General features: G+C 52.4%; 1 pseudogene; it reads left to right on the top strand.

The window, feature by feature from the left end:
• The first annotated feature begins 2198 nt into the window (after positions 1–2198).
• LOC144252634 (ruvB-like 1) lies at positions 2199–8953 on the top strand (annotated as a pseudogene).
• Positions 8954–10848: the final 1895 nt, after the last annotated feature.

Here is a 10848-nt window from a genome sequence, read left to right on the forward strand (position 1 = left end):
TGCTGAGTAACTATGGCTACAGATGTGTGCTATTATTCCTGGCTTACTTTTCCTTATGTAAACATGTGCCAGTGATTTTATTTAACTCATTAATTAAACATATGAACAATATTCCAGCAGCTCAGGAGGCTGAGGCAGGAGGATCACAAGTTGGAGGCCAGCCTCAGCAACTTGCCAGACCCTTAGCAAGTAAGTGAGATCTTGTCTCTAAATAAAATATATAAAGGGCTGGGGATGGGGCTCAGGGGTTGAGGGCTCCTGAATTCCATTCCTGGTACAAAAAAGAACAAAAAAAAGTGTGACCAGTAAGATAGAACAACCTTTCAAATTCCTGAATATTATTATTTTTAAGAACTAAAATTTTAAAAAACCCACCATTTTTCTGCGCTGGGGCAGGGGCTCAGTGGTAGAGCACCCACCTAGCATGTGTGGGACCCTGGGTTCAATCCTCAGCAACACATAAAAATAAGAATAAAAATAAAATAAATGTATTGTGCCCATCTACAACTTAAACAAAATAATAGGGGCTGGGAATGTGGCTCAAGCAGTAGCGCGCTCGCCTGGCATGTGTGTAGCCCGGGTTCGATCCTCAGCACCACATACCAACAAAGATGTTGTGTCCGCTGAGAACTAAAAAATAAATATTAAAAATTATCAAAAAAAATAAAAAAAAATAATAAAACCACATTTTTTTGTGAGACAGAAACGTGATAAAACTGGCCTTCACACAGTTGTTTGTGTTGCAATTGCTCAGCAGGAACTAAAATGCTTTAAAATTTGAAAAAGTAGAGGTCACCAGGGTCCTTGGTTGGGAGTGCCCCTGGGGTGGGGTGGGGAGGGGGACACAGCAGGGGCTTTTGAAGGCAGCAGTTGAAGAGAAATTTCTAGATCCTGCCACAGAATGAAAGGGCAGGCCATCACCTCCCCTCAGACATAAGCCTGCTGTCCCCACACCTTTGACTTCCTGGGAAGCTAAAGAGGGAGGGAAAGAGGGTCATCTGTCCCCGTCTGTGTCGCTCCCTTGATGTGATAAAGGTCCCTGTCAGGGACTTAGAAACCTGAACCAGCAGATGAAACCCATGTCCTTTGTACTGTTGTGGCTAGAGATACCACGCTCAGTTCGCCCACTGGCCCACAGCTGGTCCCGCTGTCCACGGGTTCTTCCCCTGTCTGCTGGTCACCACCAAGAAACTTCTAGACAAATATGAGTAGCTGAGAGACAGGGATGCCTTTCTTCCCCTCCTGGGGGAATTTCATGTCACTGTCTCCTCACAATGAATATGGGCAGACATTCCATTTGGAGGAATTTCCTCTTTGCAGAATAGAAAAGGTTCTATAAAAAATGAAAGTAGACTTGAAAGCCCAGAATTTTCCAAGCAGGACAGAGTTTTCTGATAACTTCATGTTGTCTGGAAAATTTCTTTTTTTTTTTTTTTGTACCAGGGATTGAATCCAGGGGCCCTCGACCTCTGAGCCCCGTCCCTAGCCCTATTTTGCATTTGATTTAGAGACAGAGTCTCCATGAGTTGCTCAGGGCCTCAGTGTTGTGGAGGGTGGCCTCTAACAAATGATCCACCAGCCTCAGCCTCCAGAGCTGCTGGGACTCGGGGTGTGCACAGCTTCTCCGGACTTTGTTTGAGAAGTTTGTCTTGGGGTTCAGGAGCTGGAAATTTGGTTCATCAAACACAAAATGAGGCTTCTCTTTTGAGTGTTTTCCAAAAGCCCCATTTATAGGCTCTCAGGTGGATCACAGGCAGAGGAGAGCTGGCCCTTAGCTTCCAGTCTTTAGTGTCCTTGTCCTGGTTGGGTTTCTGAAGAAGAGAAGGCAAGGGATGTTGTGATAAGATAAGGCCCCCCCTTGAACAGTGGGAAGTGGCCTGAGTGTCTGATCCTGTGGCCATGTGTCTCTGCCTTTGGGAAATTTCCATATCAGCTCAAAAGGAGCCCGATGGCAGCCTGCAAGCAGAAGTCCTCTGTGACCTCCCCATTTGTCAGGAGAGCAGTGACCCTCAGCTCTTCAATTTTTTTTTTGAGGAGGGGCACCAGGGATTGAACCTGGGGCACCTAAGCATGGAGCCACCTCCCAGCCCTGTTTTGAATTTATTTGGAGACAGGGTCTCATTGAGTTTATCAGGGCCTCACTGGGTTGCTGAGGCTGGCCTCCAGCCTGCCCTCCTGCCTCAGCCTCCCAAGCTGGGATGACAGGCATTGGCCACCGCTCCCTGCAGTGTTGCTCTCCACCCATGATGGTGTCACTGCGTTGTACTGTAAGGTGACTTGTCAGTTCTTGTGCTGTGGCAGTTTGAGGTAAGAAGGTTGTTGGTGAGGAGGAGATGGATGTGAAGAGAAGGATGTTCCCATTTCTCACCATGTCCCCGTCGGCCATCCCTCCCAGTGCTGCAGATAAAGGAGGCCAAGGAGGTCTATGAGGGGAGATGACCAAGCTGACACCATGTGGGACTGAGAACCCCATGGGCGGCTACGGCAAGACCATCAGCCACGTGATCATAGGGCTCAAGACAGCCAAGGGCATCAAGCAGATCAAGGGGAGTCTGTCCTGAGCCCTGTCCTCAGCACTGTGGCACGGGCAGGTGGTGTGACCTCTGTGTCCCTCTTTCTTTGGCCTCTGCACTGTAGATGCCATATGGGACACTCAGGATAACATCGTGTAGTACAAAGGGACACCTCGTAGAGGGCATGGACGAAGTTCCCTTCATGAGATAGCTCGTTCTTTTCTTATTACTCCTGGGAGTTGTGTGATTAAGTCAAGAAATGTTTTCTTCCATCTCGCCTGCCACATGATGACTATTGGCCACCCAGTCACAGTGGAGCACGCCTGTCATCCCAGCCACTCAGGAGGCTAAGGCAGGAGGATCACAAGGTGACGCCAGCCTCATCAATTTAGTCAAGGCCCTTAGAAGCTCAGGGAGATCCTGTTTCCAAATAAAATAAAAAATGGGGCTGGGGACGGGGCTCAGGGGTAAGTCACCCCTGGGTTCAATTCCCAGTACTGCCCCCTCACCTCCCCAAAAAGTCATAGTGGACATAATTTTGTTTTCTTTTTTCTTTCTTTTTCATACTATTTTTACTCATTCACTGTTTTTATGATTGACTCACACTAGCTCTGTACCTGTCCTCTGCTACATAGCCAGGTACCTTGCTGCAGGCTTGGGGAAGTATTTTACCTGTGGCTCCTCGCAGCTGTGTGCCTGTGTGTGCAGGTGCCATGAATCTCATTTCCCTGTTTTCCAGATCAAGGCCTCAGGCTCAGAAAGAGTCTCCACAGTCATCCTGCATCCAGTGCTGGCTGAGGGGCAGGGTGACTGTGAGTCCTTTGGTGCTGGGTGACCCCTGTGAGTCCTCTGAGCTCTCTGTGGCTCAGTTTCTCATCTCTAGACCACTCTCCATTCAACATAGAATCTCTCCATCTTTCCCCCTTTTATAATTGGATGGTTCTTTGATTCTCTGAGGTGGTTTCTGGGTCAGTGCTTTATGGAGATCATGAAAATGTCACTTCTTCCAACGGCTATTTTTCTGTTTTTTTTCTGAGATGAAAAGAGAAAATTTGTCCTCTTCCATGTAGGAGAGAGGACACAGGAACACAGTGGAAATTTGAGGCATCCATCGGTCTGCATCATCCAGCTTCTTGAAGAAAATAGCCTAATGGAGAAGAGGAAAGTTGTCTTCCAAATCAAAGGTGGTACCCACCATTGATCCCAGCAGCTCGGGAGGCTGAAGCAGGAAGATCGTGAGTTCAAAGCCAGCCTCAGCCAAAGCAAGGAACTAAGCAACTCAGGGTTACCCTGACTCTAAATAAAATGCCAAACAGGGCTGGGGATAGGGCTTGGTGGTCGAGGGCCCCTGAGTCCAATCCCTGGTACCACCTGCACCCCAAAACCCAAGTCCTTCTGGGCAGTTTTCCCACATGGATGAGATATTGGGACAGAAGGACCTCAGGTGCTTTGTGTGGAGTTGTGAAGTGTCTGAGTTTGAAGGAGGCTTACGAATCTTGGCCTAGGGACTCCCCAGCCCTGGTCCTGTTTGCACAGTGCCCCAAGGAAGCCAGAGAGGCTGGACCCTAGTGAGCTTCTGGCAGCTCTTTGGGGGTGCATTTGGAAACATGATCCACCCATTTTAAGTGTGTGTGGCCCAGAGGATTTTGATGCATGACATAGTTTACACTCCCCATCTTAATTCTATAACATTGTCATGACCTTCCAAGGGATCTCATTCCCATGAATGGCCACCTGCTCTCCCTCCCCCTGGCCTTTGACCACCACATACCGACTTTGTTTCTGGATTGGCCTTTTGGGTGTCCCCTCCCGCCGAGGGAGCCTTGCAGTGGGTGTTGACACTGGACTCTGCCTGGGACAGAGCTCAGGTGTGTTTCCACAGGGTGGCCATCTGTAGCAGCTGCCCTGGAAGCTCAGCCTCAGGACCTGTCTGTCAGCTTGGTCCTTCAGAGGCTTCTGTCTTTTCCCAGTGCACACCCCTCGGGAAGAGCAAGGCCCCATAGAACACCGTCACCCCAAGATTTGTGTGCACAGCCCCGGGGACCAGAGGGTGCTAGGATTTGCTTTTTGTGGTCCTGGGGCTCAAACCCAGGGCTCTGGCCATAGTGAACTATCGCTCTGCCACTTAGCTGTGCCCCAGCCCTACGGCCTAGCTATGTGGTCTAGACTGGCCTCCACCTTTATGATCTTCCTTCCTCAGCCTCCTGACCCAGAAAGTTTGGGGGAATTCCAACTTATGTTTCCCCTTCTGGACTCCTCTGTGGGTGCTTCTAGGTGCTCTCACATAGAGGAGAAGACTGAGATCCAGAGAGCCGGAATCATGGGCCACATCAAATGCAGCTTCAGGTGGCTAAGCAGGAAGCTCTGGTGTCCCTAACCCAAGGACTGGAGCTGCAGTGGTGATCCTGGGGAGTGCTGTGGGGCATGGCCAAGGACACATGTCCCCTCTAATGGTAGACGGGTCCCTGTGAGAATGCTCCTACCACTTTGCAACCCCTGAAGTCAAGGCAAGGAAGAGTAATGGTGACATTCTCTTGTCTCCTGGAAGCAGACACGTTCACCCTCAGGTTCATCTCCTGGTGTGCTTAGCCCCCAGTCCAGGCTCTTGTGCCCTGCCACATACCCTCATACCCCCCCAATCCTAGGGTCGCTGGCTACCTCAGGTGTCTGTCTGTCTGTCTCTCTCTTGTGTTTAGTCCTGTGAACTGAACCCAAAGTGCTTAAGCAGGGAGCCAGAAGCCTGCCCTTTTTATTTTGGTTTGTATTGTTTTGAGAGAGAGTCTCCCCTTGCTAAGTTACTGAGGCTGGCCTCCAACTTGGTGATCCTCCTGCCTCAGCCTGCTGAGTCCCTGGGATGACAGGTGTGCACCACTGTGCCTGGCCCCCCAGGTCTGTTACAGAAAGGAGCCTTTCCTCGGGATCAGAAGAAACTGGAATGTGCTTCATGGTTGACTGAGTTTCCATTTGTCTCGTTTGGTTTGGTTTTAGGTGAACCCCAGCATTTTTGAAAGTCTGCAGAAGAAGCGAGTTAAGGCCAGGGACGTCATCTACATGGAGGCCAATGGGGCTGTGAAGGTATGCTACCTGGGGGACAGTGCCATGCCTGAGGGTCTGCCAGAGGGAGACCTGGGTGAACAGGGCGTCATATTGCTCAGCGGGTTTGGGTGGGGGAAGGTTAACAGCTGTCCCTTTACCTAACTCAACTTGGCTTTTCTCTATCTTTCTCTCCTCGTGACTTAAGCAGGCAGAGTGCTCAAGACCCAAACCCTGTGGGGGACAGGGACCAGACAGACTTCGTCCCTTCCCATTGCACCAGGTGGCATCTTCCATCTTCCCTTATCTCCCTATGTCCGTCCCTGAGTGCTGAGCCTGGGGACTGCACCGGGTGGCTCCTCCTCTATCTGCTGCTGTGTCCTGTGGTGGCCATGCCTCCATGGCTGATGGATGAGCTTCAGGCCTCGTGTCACCCATAAATCACCACCTAGAAGAGCCCGGGACCCTGACTCCAGTGAGTCCCCTGGATGCTCCTTTATCAGGAGTGAAAATAAAGGGGAAAGAATCTTCCAGAAAGTCTCAGGTGTTGCCTGGGCGGGTCTGGGAGCCCAGTGTGGCACCAAGCCACAGGGTGCCGGCGGAGGGCGCAGTTGGGGGACCTCAGTGGGCAGCGGGGGCATTTCTGTCACTGAGCTCTGTGTGGTCCTAGTGCCCAGTGGTCTGCTGGCAGAGGCAGGGAGATCCTAGGCCACAGAGTTCACCCTGGAGGCCGATGAGGACATGCCCTTCCCAAGGGCGACGTGCACAAGAAGAAGGAGGTCATCTAGGACAGGACGGTGCATGACCTGGATGTGGCCCATGCCAAGCACCAGGGACAGGCCCTGCTGGTCCAGCACATGCCCAAGGCCCTGGGGACCAGTGGCCAGGGCCATGTTGTCCTCCTGGAGGCCCTCTGGGAGGCTCAGCAATGAGTACGACATGAGCTTTGGCCCCTTTGTCCCAATGTCCAGATGCCGTCACAGCTGATCTCTGGGCATTGTCTGCCCCTGGCCGCCTGCCAGCCTGGTGGGGGCTGCTCTCCACCCCGGGCTGGGGGTTCCTGGTGGGAGCCTTCACAGGGCTTCAGACAGCCTCACGGAGGCTCCGGCCTCTGCAGAGCCCAAGCCCCGAGTCCTCCAGCTCCCAGCTGGCGCTGCTCTGGGCCCCGCTGGACAGAGTCAGGTTTGCTCTTCATCCTGAAGGGGGGCCTCCTCCTTCCCACCAGGAACAGGCTTTCTGCTGGGAATCTGGTTTTGCTTTTTGTCCCTTGGAGCTTTGCCCAGGAGATGCCAGAGACTCTTGGGATTGGAGTTTCTTCCTACCTTGCTGGGGGTTATTATTTTTTTTTTGAACTGAAGCTTAAACCCCAGGGGTGCTTACCCATGGAGCCCCGTCTGCAGCCCTTTTTACATTTTATTTAGATACAGGGTCTTTCTGAGTTGCTCAGCACCTCACTAAGTTTCTGAGGTTGGCCTCCAACTGCGGTACTCCTGTCTCAGCCTCCCTAATTGCCATGATTTTTAAAGACACGTGCCACCATACACGACTCTGCTTGATTCTTGCAGGTCACAGGAAATCTTGAGGATATCCCTCTGAGTTCAGGAGCCCCTCATCCTTCCCAGGGGAGCTGTCCTGAGCATGTCCACCTCAGGCTTCCAAGTTGAGTGACATCAGGGACACACAGGAGGCAGGAGCATGGGCCTTGGTAGCTGCCTTAGAAAGTCCTCTCTGCTACAGGGGGACAAGATGTTCTGTCCATCATGGGCCAGTTGATGAAGCCAAAGAAGACAGAGATCACAGGGAGGACACGTGGTGAAGCCTGAGCCCAGAGCCGAGTTGAGGCGCTGCCTCTGACATGCTCCCGGTTCTGAGCGCTGTCCACTGTGCGGCTCTGCGTCTTTACTCCATTTAGATGCCGTGGCCACACTGTGTGTTCTGGCCCCACTGAGGTCAGCATCTGCTTCCTTTGAGGCACCAGGAAGGTGCTGACTTTGACACCAGGCAGTGGGTCTCCCTTGCTCCTTTGTGGACTTATGTTTTTTTTTTTTTTTTGATGCCGGTGATTGAACTCAGAGGCCCTCGACCACTGAGCCCCGTCCCAGCACTTTTATTTTTTATTTAGAGACAGGGTCTGTCTGAGTTGCTTAGGCCATTGCTAGGTTGCTGAGGCTGGCCTTCAACTTGTGATACTCCTGCCTCAGTCCCCCTGGGGCTGCTGGGATGAGAGGCATGTGCCACTGCGCCTGGCTCTTCCCCAATTTTATGTCCTTCTCTGGCCCATTACCTCTTTACTCCCTGAAAATGTAAGTTCAACATGAATCCACTGTTGCCTTGAGGACTTGCAGCAGCCTAAGCTCCTCCATGAGTGACCAAGAGCAGATCTGTCTCTAAACTTGGTTTTGACACCTTCGAGTCATGGCTCTGGGTGAGGACAAGCTTCAGATCCTGGTTCTTTGGGAACAGCTCCATCCTGATGACAGGAGGCGCTGGTTTGGAAGGGGAGGGCTGAGACCTGAGGCAGGCCTCCCATTCTGCAGGGGCTGATGGTTCTGGGGCCAAGGCTGGGCCTACTCTGACCCTCCTTGCTCAGGTTTCCTGGGGAGAGGATTCTAACTGCACTTGATGGAAAGTTAATGAACCTGAGCATTGTCACACAGGGCCCCCAAAAGGGCTCCTTGACTGAGTGCAGCAGAGGATAATTCACATATGAAAACCTTCTCCCTGGGGCTCCCAAGTGGGGAGTCTCAGCATCAGGCTTGGGGCTCGTTGGGGCAGTTCCTGGACACTGCACCCCACACAGCTCAACAAAAGGCTTTTTGTGGCATTTTGGTGTGATGATGCCTATTTTCTTTTTTTTTAGATGAGAGTACAAGGATTCTTGCCCTCTGAGCCCTGTGCCCAGCCCTATTCTGTATTTTATTCAGAAACAGGGTCACAACTGAGTTGCTCAGGGCCTTACTAAGTTGCTGAGGCTGGCCTCCAATTTGCGATCCTCCTGCCTCAGCCTCCTAGGATGCTGGGGTTGTGGGCATGTGCCACCAAACCTGGCATGATTCTTGTTTTCAAATGATTTCAGCAAACCTGGAATGGGTCCAGTACCCAGCCTGAGGTCAGAGAGCTAGTAGGAGATCCAGGCTGAAGAGTTAGGTCTGGAGGGAATTGAGGTGGGGAGAAGACAGCAGGTGGCATTTCTCCCACTGGTTGGGACCCTGTCCGAGGTGAGATCAACTAGGTGGTGAACAAGTACATTGACCAGGGCATGGCTGAGCTGGTCCCCAGTTGCTGTTCATGGACAAGGTGCACATGCTAGACATAGAGTGCTTTACCTTGCTCACTGAGCCCTGGAATCTTCCATTGCCCCCATAGTGATTTTTGCCTCCAACCGAGGCAACTGTGTTATCAGGTAGGTGCTGCCAGCTGTCCCTTCTCCCTGGGCCTGTTACCACCCATGACATCATAACTCAGGATGGGACGAAGGGAGTGCATGTTGCCCCTGGGAGGAGACAGCAGAGTGACTGAAGGCCACAGCTACCCTTTACCTGATGGGCAGGGTCTCCGTGGGCCTCTGAGGCTCAATGTTCCTGTGGGGAGCAAAGGCCTGAGAAAGTGGGGCCGCTCTGGTGACCTGAGTGTCAGCTCCCTCACACTGGCTCCCAGAGGCCAGCAGAGCCCGCTTCATCTTTTGAAATCGCACCTTGTCCCATGTCATAGGTGGGAACACAGGTTTGTCTGTGATTTTGTTCTTCTTAGCTCCCCATGACAGCAGTGTGCAACCTGCCATGTCATCTACATGGGATGTGACTTTCATTCCTGTAGCTGGCCCTGCTGTGGGGTGTCCCTGATTGTGTGTTCCTATGGGAACATGGGAAAGGGACGTCCATTCATTTCCCTGTCTCCCAATCCCGCCCCTCCCTTCCATTTGTCTCATCAAATGAAATTCTATTATCTTCCTCCACCTCTGCCCACCATCTCCTCGTCTACTCCATCCCATGTCCCTACACCCTGACAGCTAATGTCCTGCCCGTGAACACTGTGCTCAGCCTATTGGGGAGGAACCTTCTGGACTGGCCAGCTGTCAGGTGCTTCCCCCTTCCACTCACTCAGGGGCCCTCTAACATTGAGGTGCTCAGTGATGGGGAAACTCTGAACGGACCCAGGAGCCAACAGAAGGCTATCAACGGCCCAGTTGGTCCAGCCTGAGCAACCAGAGAGTCGTTCTGGGTTGTCACCCAGTGCGCAGTGACGTTCTCGAGTCACGCTGATGTCAGAGGAACTTGGTCAACACAGGGGACTGAGCTTGGCCACCTGCGGGTTCCAAGTCACTGAGGTAAATGTGCAGCCATTGAGCCTAGGACACCACCCTTCACAGGTGGACAGGAGAGAAGGGACCGGGTGGGTGTGAAGCATCCCCTCAACCCAGCCAGGAGTTGGCAGTGAAAGCCAACTAGACGCATCCACAGCAAGCACCTCTGCAGACACAAGGGTATGGTGGACTCCCCACACCCAGGGTCCCGATCAGGCCATGAGCTCAGCTGAGGGACACAAGCAGAGCACCTGACCAGTCCTCCCCCAAATTGTTGAGGTCACCAAGAACAAGGGCCATTGAAGAAAAGGTCACAGCCCAGAGAAGCCTCTAGAGATGGGACAATAAGGCCCCTGGCTGGGATTTTAGGACAAAAAAGGGGCATCAGGTAAAACGAAGGCAGTGGGTACAGGTGGTGACTGGGTGCCAATTACAAAGGATGATGGGTGGCACACTGTAACGCACTTCCACTGTCACACTGTTCTGCAAATCTAAAACTGTTCTAAAATTCTATGTTCCCCCACTGTGGCACTGGGCATCGAACCCAGGGCCTCACATGGTCGTCAAAATTTCCAAGGAGGTGTGTGCAGTGGGGCTGGCCTTTCATCCCAGCAGCTCCGGAGGATGAGGCAGGAGGATCACAATTGGAGGCCAGCCTCGACAATTTAGCCAGGCCCTAAGCAACTCAGCGAGATGTTGTCTCTAAATATTATATAAAATAGGGCTGGGGATGGGGTTCAGGGTTGAATAACCCTGGGTTCCATCCCTTATACCCCCCCCAAAAGATGGAAGACAACTGGCCGTGAGAGTCCAGAGCACCCTGGGCCGCACCCCCTCCCTTGGTGCGTGGAACTGGTCTCACTTGAGTCCTGGGTATTTGGAGGTTGCTGCGCGTCTTCAGATCTGACCTCTAAGGGCAGTTTTCGGCCTGGCCCCTCCTCTGACCCAGGCTCCAACCTTTCCCAGGAACAGACGAAAGGCCGCAGTGACAGCAGGCCC

The sequence above is a fragment of the Urocitellus parryii genome, unplaced genomic scaffold, assembly GCF_045843805.1.
Source record: "Urocitellus parryii isolate mUroPar1 unplaced genomic scaffold, mUroPar1.hap1 Scaffold_49, whole genome shotgun sequence".
Taxonomy (NCBI): Eukaryota; Metazoa; Chordata; class Mammalia; order Rodentia; family Sciuridae; genus Urocitellus; species Urocitellus parryii.